This window comes from Varroa destructor, unplaced genomic scaffold (genome assembly GCF_002443255.2).
Source record: "Varroa destructor unplaced genomic scaffold, Vdes_3.0 BEIS01000004.1, whole genome shotgun sequence".
Classification (NCBI taxonomy): Eukaryota; Metazoa; Arthropoda; class Arachnida; order Mesostigmata; family Varroidae; genus Varroa; species Varroa destructor.
This window is the reverse complement of record NW_019211457.1, coordinates 13,132,122-13,152,143: the sequence shown is the minus strand read 5'-3', so window position 1 is coordinate 13,152,143 and position 20,022 is coordinate 13,132,122. Positions and strand designations below refer to the sequence as shown.

General features: G+C 42.5%; 1 protein-coding gene across 2 annotated transcripts in view; it reads left to right on the top strand.

Moving 5' to 3' along the window:
* The window catches only part of LOC111249575 (uncharacterized), a 38,082-nt gene that overhangs the window by 2,026 nt on the left and 16,034 nt on the right, over positions 1–20,022 (top strand). For both annotated transcript variants that reach the window (XM_022803589.2, XM_086988876.1), the window contains exon 2: positions 571–18,773. The gene's annotated coding sequence lies outside the window, so the exon portion shown is untranslated. The remainder of the gene's footprint in view (positions 1–570; positions 18,774–20,022) is intronic.

Below are 20,022 nucleotides of genomic sequence, written 5' to 3'. Positions count from 1 at the left end.
CTCGTTCGCGTTACTTCAACGGCACACGCATGTATTCTCATTTATTTCGATACTATGACCCCGATTGTACGTCCGCTTGTCTATGTCATGATCTAGCTCTGCTGCGTACATTGCTATTTGCCTCCTCTTGACTCTTCCTACTATTTTAAGGTTTCTAATAGCACTTGGCCCGATCGTCCGACAACAATTGTTATCTAGCCTTCCTGCCTTCTCGATTGGCTAGAGTACTATGTTGTGGTCACTGTCGCCCGATCAGGCCCTGCCCCTCTTTCTGCTCTACCGGTACTAATCCGAGTATTTTTATACTCGGAAGCTCAAAAACCTAGAATACTGCAGATCAATTCTCGTTATTTGTCCTATTTTCAGCAGGACCATAGTCACCACCACTGTTTTGGCCTCGAGAGACAAACAGCCTAAAGAACAGCACCACAGCAGCGCTCCCATCTCATGAATGTTACATTAGCCTCTTGTCACTGCCTAATACGCTTCTTTGCTTCTGAGCGGTGCGTGCTATGGAGAGCGGAACCAGCGGAGCTAAAAACTATGTGTTGTTGGCTGGAGGTATTGCAGGATCCCCGAAGCGTGAACTAGCAAGTTAGTGCCGCAGCTAACAACGGGGGTGTCAACGGTACAAGGTGACTAAATGGCTCTGTCCAAGTGTCCCGCACTGGCAGAAGGTTGAACATGATGTCGCCGCCGGTGGCGGCAGGCAATGGGCACTCGAAGAAATTACCAAGGGGGATAAGGGAAGTCATCGAAGGGGATCCACTCACCGAAGCGGACTAGGGCTAGCCGGGTTGATGGCGATGAACATGAGCGATGAGACTGATGCGGATGTTTCTAGGGGTGCTTGTTGTTTTTCGAGGTGACAATTCTATAATTTTCTTCTAGAAGAGGAAGTGACACTCTGTTAATTCGTACGTGTTTGCAGGCAGAACGAAGTTCTCTTAAATGATTTGAACGAAAGCCATCTACAGTTGCACTTAATAGATGATTGCATTTCAGATAGAATTTCTCGGAAACAAGTATTCAAACAGTACTTGCTCTTCGAACAGTTACTTTTTTTACTTCTTGTTAACTTACGCCTGAAATATTAAGCTCACCTGAAAATCCACGAATATCTCAATACATTCGACGCACTTGCTATTAACGCAAGTATCAAACCCCTTTTTAAGGAGGTTAAGGATCTATACATTATACAGACCAGGTAGGTATTCTTCAGATAGCAATTATCACACCTAGAATTGTATTTCTGTATCTTCAGAACTACTAATGCTTACCTATATACCAGCTAGGAACTGCGTTCATAGCTCTTTTCTTTTCGCCAAGAGACATGATACAGTGTACGGCTTGAATGTAGACGGTAGCCTTAATAGTCTTACGGTTGTAAGGCTCATGTACTGGGCGCACTACATTTTGATATGAAGTCAGGTAAGCGTATGGCCATCGGGCCACGTGCATTGTATCGTTGTTTTCCCGATTCTTCTATCGTCGTTCGCCTTTTTCAGACTCGCAGGCCCGTGCCGTAGACAAGGGGAAAGAGGCAAAATGTTGCCCTACTTTCGTTGATGAACGCTTCCCCCGTCGCTGTTTTGCATTCGTTGTCGATTTTGTTACTCATAGCGTACTTCTACTACTACTACTACTACGTTTTTCTTATATCTTCACAGTAATCGAAGTCTTAACCCGAAGTTGCCGCCGGGAGCAAGCAGTGAGCTAGGGCAAAAACCCTGCACACCAGCTGCTTTTCCTGTGCTGTTTTTAAACAGGTGCAACTGTTCCTGCGTGAAGGTTATTCGATTATCAATAAGGTACATAAAAAAGTCAAGCTTCCGTCTGTGTAGGAAAGCTGAAAATAATTATATTCAGCTAGTCTTATGAAGGAATTGGATAGCTCTAGGTGAAAAACAAAGCCTGCTAGGTTTCACTAAAGCCGGCCCCTTGTTTGCCCTTGTTTAGATTACAAGATGCTGCAGACTTAATTTGGAAGAAATCGCAAACCGAACGGCGATCAATGCTGGCTTATTTTAAAAAGTCCTAATTCAGGATGTCTTTTTCACTAAGGGGTTCGGTGTGATTTCGTACAGTCGTATTTCAATTTGTGACCAACAATGCTGCGTTTACCTCATCGACGATGCTTTTCAACAGGCCAACCCTGTCTATCAGGCAATGTCAACGGGCAGCATTCCGTAATGATTGACGCATACTTTTCGCATCTCGCCGTCCCGCGTTGGAGACAAGCAAATTCATCAGAGGGAGGAAGGTTCATTTAGAATAGATCTGCGTGTTGAACGTTTCCCATTTTTCTGTTTCTCCATATAGAAATCAATTTACGCAATGATCGGCGCTATTTTTGCAAGATAAACTATTGATAAATGAGTATCGTTACCTGTTATGTGGACTTTAGCAGGAAGGCAAGCGGCACAGTGGTCGGTGAGTATTCTTATACTAAGCCAGAAATCTTGGCACTATAGTGACGCGACATCAGTGAGAAAGTCTCAGTTGCATGAAAGAAGAGCGCCGACGGAAATCTGATTCATAAATGCTACGCAATAGGTGATGGCGTGTTAATATTTCACGCAGATGTTTTGTAAGTATTTATCGACTATTCGTCAATGATATTCCGTTTTTATTGGCGAAGTAAGAAAAAAAAGCGCAGATTTTCTCCAACCTTGGAAATTCAAATGAAACAATTCGTCGGCTTGATTCCTCCACGCAACCGCCGAAGACGGAATTCATCCAGATTTGATTCCGATCTGAGACATCAAATCATTCACATCACTCGTTCTGACGAACGGCTGGCTATTTGTTATAAGCAATTTCGTAGTACTAAAAGAGCTAGACGAATGTTCCGATAACATGCACAATGTTGGCACAAACTTCGAAGAGGCAGACTGAAATTGCGGCTAGTGGCCTTCGTCTATTTATCCGGACCGTTAGAGCTCTGTTTGGTGAAGACAATAGTCTGTTCGTGTACGCCCATTGATCTAACGACGACGAACTGCTACGCGTCTAGCCAACGCTTTCGCGAGTCTCTGCAAGATTATGTTCGGTCAACAGAAAAATAAACTACGATTGGTAAACAAACCGTGCATTGTGTTGATCTCCAATGCTCTATTACCCAATTGTAATGTCTACTCATTTAATGGTTAACATATAACCGATCCCAATGATTATTAATATATAATAACTGTTGTTATTGAATTGACAAAGGTTATCAAAATGTTCGCTGCCTCAAATATCAATAGAGTATTCAATAAGCACCCTATCGTGCTACTACATTCAACACACAGTTTGACATCGTTTCCGACAGCCGGCTCCTACTACTCTAATATTACCCTAATATTACCTCAGTAATTACCCCAATAATAATAATAATAATAATAATAATAATAATAATAATAATAATAATAATAATAATAATAATAATAATAATAATAATAATAATAATAATAATAATAATAATAATAATAACCCCTTAATATTACCCTAATCTTATCCAGTGGTTACCCTAATATCATTCCGATAGTTACCTTCATATCACCCTAATATTGCTAGGTAATTGTTCTAGTTTTACCCTAATACTATCCAATGATTAAATGAATTATCTATACATGTTGACGAAAGACGAACCTACTCGAAAACAATATTGATCGTGGATATTCAGCATTCTAGAAGCCTCATCAAAACCAAAAAGATAGTTTTTTTTTTTTTTTTTTTAATAAAAGCTCTACCTGTGTAAGGACCAATTTTGAGTGGCCCAAATGCTTATTTCTAGTTTCAACTGTATTAATTTTGCGCCTTCTAATTTAATGATCATTACGCGGGTTATCATAACTCGTCCATAGCACCTTTTCTTTTTTGTTATCCGCCGTTTTCTCTACCTCAATGTACACCATTTCTTCTTATTATAAGTAGAATTGGTGTCAGCACAGATCAATATAAACGGAAGCATGGGTCATCGCCAAATCATGACTGGGTGACCCCGCTTGACTCCTCGGCGTCACGCATGTGATGAAAACGCTCACAGTAGCCTCCCATTGAAAGTTTATCCCTAGATATTTGGTGCGTGTCGTCAGCGACTGTATGGCGATAGCCAAGGCCCATTAGCCATGTATCGTACAGCATTTGACAGAAAACAGTATTTCTTCACTGCTTATCATTGGCCGCCTCGAGCTTAACTGGACCGCCAGTAAACGGAGTAGAAGCTTCAGTGCTGCCTAATCAGGTCGCTCCGTTGAGCTTTGTGGCGTCTTCAGCCCAAATTCCTGATCTTGTTTTCAAAGGGCCACCTTCCTTATAGTCATTTCGATGCCTCCTGCTGGTTCTTAAGCTGGGGCAGCTAAAAGTCAATAATTTTCGCGTGTCCTTCTCAATACACGACATGAAGCCTTCCCGTTAAACAGTCGTTATAGCCATCACAATTGCTACCGATTCTCCTGTCCTTGTGTGCCGTCTTCCAAGCTGGCCTGTTGAGCGGGATCTATACATGTGTATATACCGCCGTGTGCTCCAGCCGCTATTGTGCCTTCTTGCTGAGCATCGCCGACGATTCGTGGCGCACCGTTATCATAATTAACCAAGCGGGTTCCCACTGTACGACCGACTAGCTTAACTCGAGTCTCTTTGGATACCCAGTCTTCTTTTCCATTCTCTAACCTACTCCCCACCCCTACTTTCTGTTGTTGTTGCTTCGGTCGCGTCTCTTGCCACGCGAGCCCCCGTGAGAACATCGAGAAGCTCGTTCAGCGGAGTTCGGTGGATCGTGCAGAGTTCCAAGACGAACAAGAGTTCGAACGGTGGCAGCGCCGCGGAGTTTGGTTCGTGTTGCCCGACATCGACACGCTTGATAGAGCCAACACAATGCGCTCGTGCTCTGCGTGAGCCAAGTGAGCGACAGACGGGGAACAGATAGAAGTAGCAGCCTATCGAAATGAGGGATCGAGATGGGTGGGGTTTCAAAGCTCGAAAGTCGACCGACAGGGCTGGGTAGACAGGCAGCCAGCTAGCTAGCTACGTTTAATGGTACCGAGCATTTGTATCACTCTGCTTCCGCCTGTAACACTCTGTTTCTTCTTCACTTCTCGCGCATTCATACAAAGTGATAGAATTTTTGCACGAGCCAAATTGATTGGTCCTGTGAACTAACTAACTTACTGGGCCAGTAGCACCCTTCTACTGGCAGATAGTTGTACTGCAACAGGGGGCGACTGCACTCACTTCGGTCTTCCCCATACGTTTTGTCTCAGCAGTATTACAATATAGTGTTCCAGAATCGTCGGCACCTAAACGACTTTATGTGTCCGATATTCAGGAAAGCTGCTGTGACTCCTCGGGGCACTGCAACTAGTGGGTGGCTATCGCACTCCTATCGAGGACTACTTCTACGACGAGGAGGGATACCTTGTTGCCAATTGAGTGGAGGGGGAATCTCAGGAGTCAGGAGTTCGCGCCGGAGCTCAATTCAGGAGAAGCTGTGACGACAATGCCCGGAACCATAGATCTATAGCAAATCTCTAGCAAGGGCACTTTTGTGGAGGGCCGCAATGTCCCGCGCGAACTTATGCGCCTACTCTGCGTCAATGAAATGAAGATTGGTGACAAATACCTAACTTTGCTTGCAGTAATATCATCGACGGAAGAAGCAACATTTGTTGTCTGTGTGAAGAGATGTGAATAAGCTCGTTTGTTTGGCTCGCCCGGTCCGCGCCCGTGCCTCCTGTCGAGTCAGTTGAAACGAATGAGTCGATTGCAGATTTATTCCCACCAAAGACGTGCTTCAGGTAGACATATTGGGGTAAGTATACAAATGAATATACGAGCGTGATATGACTTGATGGCAGTGTCTTAATCGACAACTATGGGAAAATCATGGCAGGATGGAAGATTGATGCGCGGCAGTGCTTTCAATATTATGATGGCTAGTATGAAATACTAATAACATTTTTTTGTTTCTTCGATGCCAAAGCATTGTATGACAGGGAAATGCGCTTCCTCATGCTTAAACCTTGTTACACAATCAACACTACCCTAGTCAGATCATCAAAGCCCCTCATTGGGTGCTCGTTGAGGTACGTATCTTCCAGCTTCAGAACCAAGGTTTCTCCTCCATCCCTCGTGTAATTTCGACTTCAGCCAATCAGCTTCAACTATGTGCTCCATCTAAACAAGATTGTTCATTACGCGCGGTGTGGCAGGCCAAGGCAAATTTCATCGTCAAAAAGAAGAAAGAACTTCAACTTGAGAGCTACTTGCCGCTACCCAACTGCGCATACGTCGACAGTTACAATATCAACAACTATAAGGGTGCTAACACCTAGTTAACTCAACACAATGAACTTCATCAACATCGGCAGAAGCTGAGGTAGAAGAAAACTGGCTAGAGATTTTTGTTCCACTTGTTACCTCCGCTCATGGTACTCTTCCTGATAGTGCAAGACCCCCATATAAGGCGAGGAAGGATCGGTCCTTCTTCAGTTCGGTACAATGCAGTGTCGGTAAGCCCGCTGCCCTCGCCAACATTGTATTGTTCTGATAAGAACTGGTGGAACTCATATGGAAAATCTTTCCATCGTTATCACATGGCGTCTATAACGATCTGAGAGCTCACGAACAGTACAATCAGCAGATGGCACAAATCCCCGAAACAAACGCAGCGCTAGAAAATGAGATCGGTAATAGACGCGAAGCCGCTCGTCAAGTGGAAGTACCTCCCAAATCCATGGTGGGAGGTTAGCTATATATGCAGAGATCAAAATCCATTTTACATCAGCTACAACGGCGGTGGATTACAGGGGAGCGAGCCAAAGCACGATGAACCCCACCTGTCGTCAAAATCACTGTCGCCTTTTTCATTCAGGAAAGCAGATTATCGAAAACAAAAGAGCCTTGTTAGGTTCGGCCCGATGTTGTCGGCCTCGTCGAGAAAACAACTGTATTAAGTCAACTGTTCACCACCTTGTATGTAGATAGCCCGAATTAAAAAAAATAATATTTGGCCAACTTTTTTACCTGGGTAGTATAAGGCTCTTAGATGTTGTACACAGTAATAATAGTGTATAACACGCTCCAGTGTGACAGGAACTTAAACAGGTAATTGGATAAAAGATCCATTTTAAATTGTCAATTCTTGGCAGCCCCGTGAACGCTTCGTTGCCTACGCCGCCTTAAGGAAAAGAGCTTTTGACATTGGAGTTCTCCAGAAATCAACGATTTATCTTGTCAGTAATTATTGCCAATCGTAACTATCGTAGAGAGTATGTACATCCGCAAACTTCAGATTTCACATATTCAAAGGGTCTTTTCGAGTAATTTAGGCGAACTTCACTTCCTCTAAACGCCACTTGTTTTAGCTATCAAAAGAGCATGTTATCCCTAATTACCGTATTTAATTACAACGGATAATTAACTAAGCGATGACACAGCATTTTATACATACATACATACATACATACATACCTAAAAACCATTCCAATTCCCCCAAGAAAAGGACAAATAGAAATAGCGCAAGAAAACATTACGCCTAGCAACTCTATAGCAACACGTTTACTCTGAGATTCGTATAACACGCTCATCTCCTTTCTGCAGAACTCCCAAGTATCGCATAAGACCACAATAAGCAGGCAGACGAGTAGGGGATGTTGAGGGTCCCCTCAATAGACGTGTGCCTGGGCGTGTCCAAATGTACCCTAAACGTATCGCGGTGGAGGAACAAATAATAAAGTACTACTGCAACAGCAGATACTATAGGACGCTAGGTCCGACAATGAACGATGGTAAAGATCACGGTTCCACTTGAACTTAAGAGGAAGCCTCACATTACAGGCATTCACCTAGAGGCAATAATAATAATAGCGGAAACTTAGAACTGAGAAGCTTGTGGAATGGTCGATATTAAACATTTGTTACACACGAAGTCCACGTTCAGATTTATTGTAAAAATCTCCGCATTCGCAATGCAGACGACGAAAGATAAAGGTGCTCAAAATAATATAATCTCCCAGGCTCGGAGTAAACGCGCAACTCGACCTGCGTAAAGAAAGGCACACATGTGCAGTATTCGCTAGCTTCATTTCATGAACATTCAGACTCCTATAATTCGGTCTTTTTTGAGGAAGGACGTCTTGCGTATGGCCTAGATTGTACATACGCGTTGAATACTACTTAACACAAAACCAGTGCTACCGAATTCGATCTGACCTAAGGCGAGCTTAGGCCTGGGTCTGAACGGGACTTATAGACACGCACCTGTTGCGATTGTTTGATCATTTGTATCGATTACTCTGTTGTGGGTGTTTTAGCATAATGCCGTACTACGCCCGATCGGTATTGACTTGTTGTTGTTGTTCCATTGCAGTTCTCTCATGAAACTGTCTCAGATTAGTTGCAAACCCATTAGTTTTGTTAATTTATTATGCGCTTGTTTTTTTTTTTTGTTTGTTTGAACCGATCTAGAAATTTCGTTGCATTCGTTCTGTGGTTCGGTTAATTTGAATTCAGTAGTTGAGATTTGGATACGTCTCTGCTGTGTCCTAGTGATGATAACACATTTTATGCTACGCGACCTATTTGCTTGTGTCAGTGATACGATGATTCCAGTCAAGCCGTGACTGCACTATCGTTGATTCGTCACTGCTTGTCACTTTACTATCTGACACAATGTAAATGTTCGATTGCTCGAGAAATCAAGTAGACAGACAGGCAATGTAACGATAACGCGCGCACTTTAAGCAGTAAAACCATTTTCTTAAAGAAACATCGCGTTTGTCCAATTTTGCGCTTACTGTGCAGAATCCCTAAACGTATACAGTTTCCCCAATTAGATACTTCAACATTTCTCAATCATCATCAAGCAAACTGCCTATGTCCTCACAATCACTATTAGAGCCTAGTTTAGCTTCGACATGTCCTGATGATGGAGTTTTGACAACAATGCTTTATTTTTCCCTAAACTTTTTTTTTTTTGCTAAACTCATAGATTAAAACGACACGGACAAATCAAGGCCGTTTTTTAAGTTGTTCTTAAATGCACACATAAAAACTACTAGTTGCATAAGTGTGTAGGATAATAACAGAGCTTACTTGCAGAAGCATATTTCCTATTAACTACAATTATGCATACCGATTCTTAGCTCATAAGTTGCTAGAAGTTAGTCGAAAAGTCGAAACTTTTCCTTTCACTGTTATTGCTGGAGCTCATACATGTATTATTACCTATGATATATCATCGGCAAAAAAATACGGCTCAGACAGTAACGCATTCGAGTAAAAAAAGCTTTTACAATTTATACTCGATAGCATATATAATATACAGGCATATGAAAACAACGTAGCGAAATTAATCAACTGAACTTAATCGAGAGGGTCTCCTTTTCAGAATCAGTTCTCTCTTAGCACAAATAGAGCTCGACTACGTGTGTCAACATCGCCAGACGTTGGCTTCTCTTGATCCACCTTCCAGGGGCGCAACTTCCCGGCCTTGACGGGCGATACTTAGCAATCGAGGAGGCCGGATTAGCGCAAAATATTAGGCAGGACGTAAAGGCCCCTTCCGCTGGCTCAGCAGAACTAACTTTTCACTTTCAGGTTAACTCCTGTCAAACCTATATGCAGTTCATCGATCACCGCTACTACTCAATAAAATCATTCGAAGAAATCAAATAACTCAAGCTGTATTGTGACAGGGTGAACAGCTACCACAATCAAAAGTTTAGTCTTACGGCTTTTTTTTGTGACATAGAGACGCCCGAACTCACATATATATACAAGCTCCCTTCGGCCATTGGCATAGGCGATGTTTTGACATTACCATGGAACCAGGGAATAGTACTAGTATAGTCGAAAAAGGGCATAGACAATCGCCCGCTGAATCGATCCACTCAACGAAAGAGAGGGTGTTAGCAAAGGCAATTAGTATTCAAATATCGCGCCAAAGATCGCCTAGTTAAGAAACGCCTCAAGAAGACGAGTGAGTGCGCAGTAAATTAATGACAGTTCTAGTCTGTCATCAGACGCACAGTCCGCGCGGTGGTGCAATGGCAGTGTGTTAGTCGCTGCTAAACTTAAACGTGCGTGAGGCAGTATCAGACGCAAAACGGGTACCATTTATTTATAGTCATTCAATTTATATTTCGTCGTCCCTTAACAGATTGCCATTCTATTAAGCATTTAATTAATACGAGGTGGGCATTTATCTGATAGATTGACAATGTTGATGGGCTGTCCTTGACGCTCTCTTTAGCTAGCTAAATCTAGCTGTTATCTCTAGTAGCTAGGGGAAAAGGCCGAGACCCGCAAGTCCTTAAATTTCCCTCACCACGGAGTAGCAGGCTCATGAGGAAAAAGGCGTTTTCCTAGGAGTGGTGTCGTTTTAGGTTACGCTTTCCTCTAGAGCCGAAGCCAGCATCACCCGCATCGATAGCTAAAGTAAACAAATTAGCCGATTCGTGAGTCAAGCTCGTGACAGCCTGATAAGTGATGTGTCTCATTGATCCAGTTCGGGGGTGCCATATCAGGCGGTCATTGGAAGTACCAAGTGAGCTAAAAGAGCGGTCCTCATAAATGCGACAGAAAAATCAGGATTCGCGTAGCATTTAGGTTGAGCCCAAATTCAGGTCGATCAAGCTATGGGTGTCGATATCTTTCGGTTCTAATACGAGTCTTCAAATTCTCCGTTGGTGTAGATCGTCTGATTGATGTACACTTGTATACAGATATTTACATGACTCGAAGTTTTGAGTGGTCTTCGTCACCTATGTAAAGTCTGTGATTGACAGCACTCGTGTCAACTTACCTGCGACCGCTTTCGTAACTGCACTCAGAGTTTTACCCCACTTATCAACAGTTAGCTCGTCGCCATCTCAAAGCTAAGTATGTTCGGCAATCTAAGCTTGTTTGAGGACTCTCGCGGTCAAATTTTATAAAGTGGGTTATTTCTTTGTCATGATATACCAGTAGTATTTTCATAAACGAATAAATATAATACGTGTACACATACGCTTCCAAGTACGTGTCGTACTGCCTAAGCACGCAATTTGACACACACCTTATAAGATTATATCTAATACATAAAGTTCTATAAGTAAGGTTTTTGTTTTAAGGATAAGCCTTTTCACTACGAAAAAGCCGGCATTCTCAACACAATTCGGGTGTCACCGCTCGACCTCAACGAGTTTGACCCGATGGCCCTTTGAATACCCCAGGAGAACACTACACATGCAACCGGAAACGCGCGGATTTGCTGTCGACGCGATCGTGGCAGCTTCGGTTGCCGTCATACCACAATAGCATTGGCCAGGAACAAACTGTTCATCCCAAAGCCACCCTACGTGCTCTATGAGCACGTGGGGTGACTTTGGGGCATGGGGTGACTCAGGTCTGTAAATTCATTCATTCCAACAGCATTCCACAATCATTCGAATGGAGGCGTATTCCCCAACATCCTTCTTTTTCAAAACCCCTTCCCAAGATGCAACGCTGCCTGTACTCTGCCGGATGCCTAGGGGTCCCCTCATTTGGGTAGGTTTATCACTGCACTTTCGAAATAGCCTCCCTACACTGCCAGCACAGCCGCCCTTGCCATGCAACTCTATCTTGCTATCTGTCAAACTCCCGTGCGTATTGTTGCAGCTGTCGAGGTGCTGCAAGGGGCATGTTGTGCTACAGGCGTGGACACGGTGAGTAAAAGCATGCCCCAAGGCAACCATCTTCGAAAGGGGAGAACGGTGAGGTTGTTTTTAGTTGAGAGCGGAAATTGACAAAAAGTGGCACTATTTTTCAAATAAGAACGACTCCTGCATACAACTGCAATGAGCTGACGCTAGTATCGATGCACAAGATCGCTGCTAGCGTGTGTGGGAGATATATGAAGCGGTATTTTTTGATTGTCTTATTGTAGCTATCCTCAGCCACGCGAATGATGGCGGTAACACGCTCGGTTAGAATATCTTTCTATTTAGGAACTCGGCATCGCCGCTGTATATAAAGAACCGGAAGGAGTACAGAACGAAACGAGTCCAAAAAATAGGAAGTTTTGTACGTGTGTTTTTTGCTGAAAATTATTAGCTCAATTAATAGAGTGCGCTGGAGGTCCAGTGACAGGATATCGCTTAGGTGAGCTTTTCAGTTGAGTTGAAATACTTGACACGTACATCGGAATGGTATAATTAATGGTATGAATCCAATATTATTCACTAAATACAATTCATTTGGAGAGAAAATAACGGAATATAATTATTTCAATCAGCTTAGCGTCGCCAACGATTTTTGATCTGATTGTCCTGTAGTATTTCCGGATTATTGATCAGTAACGGTTACAGGTCCGCTTGTTTTAGAGTCTGAGCAACTGCGTTAATGCTATTGCTAACGATTCTGTTTCGCCTATATTAAAGAAGCGTCCATCCGAGAGATTCAATGAATCTTCGTTGAGGCCAGTGTAGAACCATGCTTTGGGCACTGGATGCTACAGGGTACTATTGGTAGAATTTATTTCGGTGAAGTGCGAAAGAGTGAAGGGAGCAACGACGCCAAACCCCCACAGACTACCCAAATTCTCCCTCTTATGATCTTAACGACATTACATCGAAGTATTTTAGAGCCGATGTAACACTCGGTACCGTTACCTAGATTTGCCATTCCATGAATCGTTTTTTTGTGGCCAAATAAGCTATCATGATAATTTTACGTTTTTCGCAACAAAATGCGTTCTGACGTTCTCCATTAACAGCACGAAACAAACGTGTCAATATGGCATTGTTGACAGGATGTTTGCCATCGCTCATAGGAAGCGTTCCTTCGTCGATAGCCTAGTGCGACCTTATTTCTCAGATGGAAACCGTTAACTAAAACCACTATCGTCGTACCAGGTTTTCTTTCTACAGAACTAGTTCTTTTCTGCTATCATAGCATGCCCACGACTCATTTGAACCATCGTATTTAAGATTCAAATACGGCTAGTTTAGGCTGGGGAAGGTGTACCCTGTCATTACAACCATATCACTGGTCCTTGCGTCTTAAGCTGAGCTGGTGCTTAAACTTTTCCTATCGACCTTACCACTAAGTTCGCCGATTTCCGAAGTATTCCATGGTAACAGGCGTACGACTCCCACTTGAAATATCTTGCGATGAATAGATATTTTGAAAAAGTTGAGATTCTGCAAAATACGTGTGAGCGGACATCCGGATTGAACATGCGATTTTCGCACGACAGGCTATTGATATTAGTCTCAGTCGAGCCCCAGTTAGCAAGTTTTTTTTTGGTAAAGAATCATCTATTATTGGTAACAAAAAAAAAAAACAACACCGCTTTTATTTAGCTGTAACGGCTATCAGTGTAACCGGTCATTCTAACTTAATATTCAGAATATTACCGCTGTACCCTGTAGATCGGACGTTTAACAACGCAGGGCCCGATAAGCGGTATCTCCTCACAAGTGATCATATCAGTAATCGGAATGGTTGACACACATTCTCAAGATCTAGTATGCTCCATTAGATCTGCTCCAAAATCGGTCTCATATTTATTATAATTATAGCAACTTCTAGTAGCAGTCAGAGGAAGCAGCTCTGATCGACAAGAGCACAGCCAATTGTACCTCATGTATTTTCGTCGTAATCTACTCGTACTTAACATACGATGAGTGTACGCCCCAACTTTGGTCAAGTGGGCGTGCAAAACCATCCAAGCGGCGAAAGAACATAGGAATTGAAGTTATATTCGATAGGCTTATATATGAAGGCGATCGTTCTGCGGTGTGGGCACGACATTGTCATTAACTCTCCAACGGCCGTGGTCAAGGGTCAGGGTTCCTCAGAGACGGGGACTGCGCCATCACCGACAGAGATCTGAAGAGCTTCGAATCGTGTAGCGAATCGATCAAGCAGGTGCAACATCCCTCTGAGAAAGAAAAGTAGTCGAATCCATGAGTGATGGAAACACAGACATTTGACCTTCGTTATGCGTCATCTTTATCGACGACGTTGCCAGTGTCCCATAAAACTGTGTTACAAATGTGTGTGTGTGTGTGGCCGGACGACGACCACGATCAAATGAGGAAACAACATTTCTATTAAATATCATACACTGTATCTTATCACAGGCAAATCTAAAGGATTTGATTCATTATAAGAAGGAAATGTTACGTTCAGGTATGCCATTGTTTTTATGTTTATACATTCTCATTGATGTGTTGCAATTATACTTACATAAAAACCGAGCAACTATATATATATATATATAGGTTCGGACAGCATTGAAAACGATTATTTTAGTCTTTTGTAGGCTGGGGCCTGATTTGGCAAAGAAGTTTTTGGCTGAAAAATATTTTGTAAAAAGCTGCCGTAGATTATTTATAGTGGTTTGCGAGTATCCACGTGCGTCAGTTCGAGGGCCGTGTGTTTAGCTAAGCCAATGACGCAATCTCGAGTGGCGATAGATTCTCCGTCCCGGTACCTCACTATTATTATTACAATTGTTATAACAAATCAATACAAAAAACACATTTCTTTTATTATTCTCGTAAGACAACTTCTGTGCTCTCTACCAAATCTGGAAGCAGCCAAGCAGACTGAGTTTTAACTTACCTAAATAAAAAGCACTAGATGATTAGTATCGTTGTTATCAAAGTTAACGTAAAGCAGTTATAAACTTAAACAAATTATCTTTAGAAATAAGAAGTTTCCTTTTGACAGAAAACGTCAATACAACAACGATGCTTTGTGTTCACGACGCAGATAAGTTACTATGATCGAGAGAATTTTCATTAAAGCAAGCTTCTTGCCAAAACGCTTAAAGTTTGCCTTGTACATACACGAGTACTAGCAGTCGCGTTCCGAAAAGATTTCTCTGTCATTAGCCTCTTCTGATTAAAAATTGGATTTCCCCAAGTAGAAATGTCTTTTGTACTCTGTTTCAGTTGCAGGTCTATCGGTCATATTTTCATTTCGGTGAAAATAACGGAAGCAAAACGTCAAAAGCTGGTGTCCTTTGTTTGTGCCTGGTGTCACCCTTCGTTCCGTGTGGCTCATGGCCAACTGCCGAGGCTTGGGCGTCTATGGTTTTTCTCCTCAATCTAGCAACGTACAATCAATACTAGTAGATTAGTGACAAAGTTATGTGCAGTGTTTCTGTAAACTGAACACGCAATCGTACTTGAAAAACGGATGCGCAGGCCTATAGAAAAGCGACTAAGTTAAGGCGCTCTAGCAATGCATAGCAACTTACATTGAAGATAGTAGATTGCTCGGTTCAATGTATCATGCCAGCAGGTTGGATTAATATATTTAAGTGGTCACAAAGCTAGGAAGTGAGCGCGATGCTCATTCTGGAGGCTTAAAGTAGATTTGACACGGTAATTCAATAATTTTTGGTAGTCAAAATTAGCTCTTCAAGGGACTTTGCACGGAGTCAGCTGTATTTAACGCCACTTCTCAACACATTTTGCCAGAACGTTGGCCTACGAGGCCACCGATAGGCATAAACGCCGCCCGTCATTCGGCGCTAGGGAACTTGCAACCCTTCATCTAATTTTCTAGCAGGTATATTTTATGTCAACTTGTTTATGCCGCTTACCTAAAGACACCTGCTGTTATGCTGAAAAATACGGATTTGAAGATGACGACGGTAGCCTTAACATCAATTTTCTGTCTATGCTTGTTTGCTTTTTTGAAACCAGACATTTTAAACTTGAAAAGTTTTCTCGTATCTTATATATTGTACGATTATTTTATGCACTGACAACATTATATAGCTGGTTGTATGAATAGGTGAGCGTTACAAACAGTAAATGGGCGTATCGACACTGATGACCCAAATCTCTAACAACGACATTGAAATAGTCGGGAGTATCAGCTATGACTATGAAACAGACAGGCGTCCTACAAGGAGGACCAGCTTGTGCAAGCCCCATGCTGCATCCAGCCGAAGCTCTTTATCTACACAACTTGCACCCCTCGACAAAGGTTCCTTTCAACCGACAGTCCTACCTCCAATCTTTCTATCACAGACACAACATCGCCTTATACTGAGATCCCGTTCTGTTTCTTCGCCTCGTCTTATGCCGGCAGTCAGCTCCATCCGTCGAATGACGAGGCACCTCCATTTCGACTTCCGGCCCAACTTCCGTTCAAAAGAGAGGGACAAGCACAGAAAGACCAGCGAACTTCGCAACTTTTCAGTGGTGCGACCATCCCTAGCAGACTGCAGTCGTCGTCGACTATGTTACCGTATGTTCTTCACCAGCGGTGATGTTCTAGCTAGGCGTCATTTAAATACTACTCCAGCGGACTAAACGCAGAGCACAGAGTTCGCTTATGTCTGATGTGCGAAAAAAGGGCAAAGTTTTGTACCTGGTACGGCGTGGATGATTTTTGTGAGGAAAAGTAAAAACGGAGTTTTGGTCATTCGTTTTGTAAGCCATGCGAGGAATTGCCTACCTTCAAAGATGTTGCCATATGGGTGCTTAATGTGACAGCAATTTAGGCTTCATTACCACCATTTTCTTAATAGGTTTGTTTTATTCAATCACATAGTATAGGTTATTTGGGGAACTTGAACCTGCGACCCCAAATTTTTCAGCTAGAATTTTAGCTGTCAAAGATAACACAGCCACGCGAGTGATGACGACCACATATGGATCGAGGCTTTATAGCAAAATAGACGATTTTAATAAATGACACGTTTGCGATAGACTCCCTTTAAATATTTAGGTGTAATAAGACCGTAGCTTTTTCTTGCAATCTTCTTGCTGGAAAATAACAAAACACCTTAAAACTCTGCTGAAAAAGGACTGCACTACAGGCAAAGCATACCTCATTTGCAACACAATTTTAATTAGTGGAATTAATGAAAATAATCATATGCTATTAATACATATAAAAAGAACAACAAACTCATAATATCCACCACTTCAACCTTACGAATTTCTATCAATTTTTAGATGCGTTCCAGTGCTGCGGATAAAACAGAAGTTTTATGTGCCCTTTAACTGATATGTAGCCTATTACTTCGAAGGCATAGGGAGAGCTATTCTTCGAAACATGCGACTCTATCCGCTCAGACTAGATCCGATGACCTTTCGGTCTTCATACATACCATGGATCGGACTGGTTAAGAGGTCTCACTTGAAATCGCCTGTCTAAGTGGTTTCGATCTTCTGCTTCAAGAGGCAGGTGCATCCTCTTCCCGTCGGGAGCGACGACAAAGGGCCTGACTCCAGAAACATTAGTCCTAGCAGCCACTCAAGTATGGAGTGGGGATATTAAGTGGTCAATTGAGTTAATACCAGCAGAGAACGGCCCTTCTCTAGTATCCAGTATATGTACATGGGCACTTATCAATCTGAAGTCTTACCGCAGACGAATATGCGTACATCTTCAGAGCCTTGCTATTGACTACTTCAATTATGCATTATAGGGAAGTGAGCAAACAGATTCTACTTGTCTCAAATGATGACGGTCAATGGAGCCTCTGATTGAAAAAAGAGATTAAGGAAAAAGGGGCCGCAAGAATTTAGAGTCTGACAAAGAGCTCATACATACTTGAAATAGTTTGTGTGAATAAAATTCATATATTAGGTATAATTTACGCGCAATGAACTATTAGCTTTGCAGACACCTGCCGGAGACTGCTGGGATGCGATCACACCAGTGAGGCATGGGGTAATCCATACGGCTATTAGTGCCAATAGATCGTTCGAATACAATCTTTTTCTTCACCTTGCTACAGAAACAATTAAGCACGCAAGCTTGAAGTCTGAGGGCATTGTTTCCGCACGTTCCGTCCTCTAAGCGTGAACACGATCACTTCATAAGATCGCAGCTCTGTCTCCTGTGTCAACATATTGTTGTATCAATTCACTGATGGCATCCGATTTTATTAAAGGCTAAATACATTCCTATAGCAATAACGGGGTCAACGCGACCCCTACGCATAAATGTATCTGTAACGTAATGATATACCCCATTGTTGACATCGCGACGCGGTTGGAACAAAATACTCGCTGTCTAATTCTTTGCTAGAAAACTTCACATTTGTGAAACCCCTACTTCACGTCAAGTTGACGTGTGCAGCCTTATCTTTTACGTAACAGCAGTAACACGTCACGTAATGACAACGTTCAGCATCAACAACTGTTCAGACTAACAACTATCATTTGATTATTGACAAATGCTGCAAAAGCAAGACATACGGTTTGCTATTTCGCATTCCCTATTCTATTTATTAAATTCCGTATTTTTTTTTATTTTAAATATTTTGCTCAATCCACAAATATGGAGAAAATAATCATTGTGGAAGATTTTGCTTACGTCAAATTAGGTAGGCACATAGGGAATACTAAATCTGATTAAAGAAAATACTATAAATATATTATTTCCGAAAATTATTTATGCATTTTCGCGCGTTCACCAATCTATAAACTTTCTCTAACCTATAGATAAAACTGTTTTCAGTAAAGCTATGAGGAACCATATCGCGCGTCTTGAAGGACACCCGATCACCTTCGGATGCTATAACCAGATAAGTTCCTCAAACACAGTTGACAGTATGGTCACATACCGCAGGATACCGTGGCTGCATGCCGAGGAAATCGGATGTTCCCTGACGTCACGTCCGGTCTCTGTCTTCCCTGAGCAGACGTCCCCTATCGCCTAGGTTCGGGAAGCTTCCGGGGACGATCCACCCCACACTGCGGGAAAAGCAGCGTGGTACGGACTACTCATGGACATTGATGAGTGCCTGCTTGGCCGCGAGTTCCTGGTGGCAAACATATTTTCTTGTAAGTACTATAGGCTGCTGGCTGCGTTTTAATGAAGGAAGGACAAAGCAAACACATTTTATAATAACGCTGTACCTGGGAAGTTAATAAGGTAAATGTTTCGTCGAAGTTGATTAAGTAAAAATAGGATTCTTCTGACAGTTGTCGCAACCTCTGCGGGTATTTTCCGGATGTCGATACTGAAACCTTCATTGTTTGACTTACAGGTAGTTCTTCTTTTGCTGTATTTTTATATGCAATAGATTAACAATGTGTATTGACATATATTTTTTGCGAAGTTAATTAGATGTTTTACGTAAAACTTTGCCCCTTGTCACACCCTCAAAATCTTTAGTCAATGGGAGGGTACATTGGAAATCGCGGTTTTCAATAGGTTTTTACGACTATCTTCAATATTCAAAGATTGAAATGCTGCACCTATTTGTTCTTGCGAGGGATCTACCGGCTGGGGCTGTACATAGGGGTTTTGTCTGGGATCCAGGTTGTTCGGGTGGGCTATGAAAGTCAGGCGTAACCTCAGCAACTACAGGGATACGGCATGGCCCAGGTCTGCTGGGTCCCATACCTGCCCATTTCCCAGTTTCCGGTTGCCCAGGCAGCCCCCACTTCCTGTGGAGGGATGAAATGTGCTAAGTCAAACCAATAGCATACAACCACTTGTCTCGGACTACGCCACCCAGCTATAAAACGGTTTGAGCATAATGAATGATTCTATTGACTAAATTAAACGTTTCAAATTTTCACTATTGGTAGTACCGCTAAAGACTTCCTTAGATCGTCGGCCATTAGCACGATTTTCCAAACTATTCTCCACTCAATACAGCCTCTTCTAACCGTTACAGAGTCCTAATAAGATGAGGGATCGAACTACTATGCAATTACTTCGTATGTACAATCCGCTAAGTATCATCACGAGGCAAATGTTTAAAACCTGACAGCTTTCAGGGCATTAATCGTCGTTTCCGACGATGACGAGGTGAAAAGTTATCACCTTAATATGAAAAAGGTAACTGCGTGCAGCCGGTACTGCTATGAGTATCTTGACTTATCCAATGAAGTTCATTTACTCGAACGTAATTCGTAGCTTGCTATCACACGCTACCTTTTACAGGTTTGACTGAGTGGGCATGCGAAGTTCCATAGGCATTATCATTGCTATTAGCACGTTATCCAGCGTCGGTTACCGCAACAGAATCTCATGGCTGCGGAATAGACTATTGCTCTATGAGAGTGAGTACCACAATGTTCT